Below are 2500 nucleotides of genomic sequence, written 5' to 3' on the forward strand. Positions count from 1 at the left end.
AGAAGAAGAAGAAGAAGAAGAAGAAGAAGAAGAAGAAGAAGAAGAAGTAAACGAAAACATGCAGACGATAAAAATGAAAGTAAAAGTACATTTCTTACAAAGCGGATATGATATGTTAAGCTAAGCTAATTTGGCAAATCATTTTCTCTGCGTTAATCACTTAATCCGATTCAAAACTTTGAAAAGATAAACAAATCAACAAGGAAGTGACGAAGCAAGAGGGGAAAATTTCTTTGTTTTTTTACTTACACACACATGCACACAGATACAGACAGATACACACACACACACACACACACACACATCTATATGTGTGTGTGTATATATATATATATATATATATATATATATATATATATATATATATATATATATATATATATATATATATATATATACATACATATATATGTGTGTGTGGGGGTGTGTGTGTGCGTGTGTGTGTGTGTGTGCGTGTGTGTGTGTGTGTGTGTGTGTATCTTTGGTCTTTCTTTGATTTGTTTCAGTCATTAGATTGCGGCCATGCTGGGGCACCGCCTCGAACATATTTTAGTCGAATGAATCGACCCCTATACGTATTTTTCGAGTCTGGTAGTTATTATATCGTCTTCCTTTTGCCGAGCCGCTAAGTTACAAGGACACAACAACAGCAACACCGGTTGTCAAGCGGTGATGGGGGACAAACACAGACACAAAGACACACACATACACACACACACATACACACACACATACACACACACACACAAACACACACACTCACACATACACGACGGGCTTTTTTCATCCCTTCGGGGTCAATAAAAAAGTACCAGTAGATCACTGGGGTCGAAGAATTCGACTTACGCCCCCACCCCTGAAATTGCTGGCCCTGTGCCAAAATTGGAAACTGATATTATGAGGGCGAACTAGCTGGTAGAATCATTAGAACGACGGACAAAATTGCTTAGCGTCCGTCTTTACGTTCTGAGTTCAAATGCCGCCGAGATTGACTTTGCCGTTCATCCCTTTGAGATCGATAAAATAAGTACCAGTTTCGTACGGGAGTCGATGTAATTGACTTACTCTTTCTACAGAAATTTCTGGCCTTATATCAAAATTTGAGCACAATATTGATAATGTGTGTAAGTTCAAATACCACCCAGATCAACTTTGCTTTTTATCTTTTTCAGATCGATAAAATACGTACCAGTTGATCGCTGGGATCGATGTCATCGACTAACCCTTTCCGCCGAAATTGCTGGCATTGTGCCAAAATGTGAAACAAATCGATTTCTTAAATATGGTCTCATTACCATAAAAAAAAATCGACTGAATTTAGCGAGTTCATATTTTTTTTTCCCATCAATTATTACAACAAAAACATTATTTTTCCTTTCCAAACGATTGCTTTTTAAGAGGTAACTTTGATATTAAATGTTCCAACACCAATTACCAAATAAGTAAGTTAATAAATATATAAATAAATTACAAAGAATATAAAATAAAATAAATTTTAATAGCACAATTTCTTACTTAACAACACATTTCCTTTTACACATTTCGGTGACTATAATCATTAATAGTACTAAATACGGTAAGGGTACAAAATAGCAGAAAGTTATCTGTCTCTCTACTATCCCTCTGTCTCTGTCTCTCTCTTTCCCTCTCTTCATCTATCTCTCTATCTGTCTATCTTGTCTCCCTCTCGCTCTCTCCCTCTCTCTCTTTATCTATCTGTCTACTTCGAACTTACTGTCATTCCTCTTGTAAAACAATAAATAAATATGTACTCTACAAGAATTATTCAGTGATCCTTCAGTTTAATGTTAAAGTGTTTTTAATACAACTCGACATAAACAAACGCACGCACATACACACACGCACGCACACTCACACTTACACACACACACAGACACAAACACACGTCTGTGTGAACGAATACGTAGCGGTATCAAAAAGTTCCCGGACTAGTTCTGTAGCGCGCCAACAGATGGCAGCACACGATTGCGTGCGCAGTGAAAGCTTGCAGTGACACCTCGAACACACACACACACACACACACATATATGAATATGTATATATTATATGTATGTATATATATATATATATATATATATATATATATATATATATATATATATATATATATATATATATATACAGAGTGAGAGAGAGAGAGCAGCACATCAAATAATAACTATGTATGTAATACCCACATACATACATACATACATACATATATAAGGTATATATAAGTGTGTGTATATATATATATATATATATATATATATATATATATATATAAAGTATATATTAGCTCAGTTTCTTTCAAGTATTTGGTGACTATAATTGTGATGTGAAGTTCTTTAAAATACCGATTATATATACAGTAGACAGGCATAGGTATACGGTAGTACAATACCAGTTCATTCAGATATTGACGACAATACTTATTACAGAATATATTCAAATACTGACATGATATGCTGTAGATACACATGCAGGTATATAGAACCAA

The sequence above is a fragment of the Octopus bimaculoides genome, chromosome 22 (assembly GCF_046866305.1).
Source record: "Octopus bimaculoides isolate indiv1 chromosome 22, ASM4686630v1, whole genome shotgun sequence".
Lineage (NCBI taxonomy): Eukaryota > Metazoa > Mollusca > Cephalopoda > Octopoda > Octopodidae > Octopus > Octopus bimaculoides.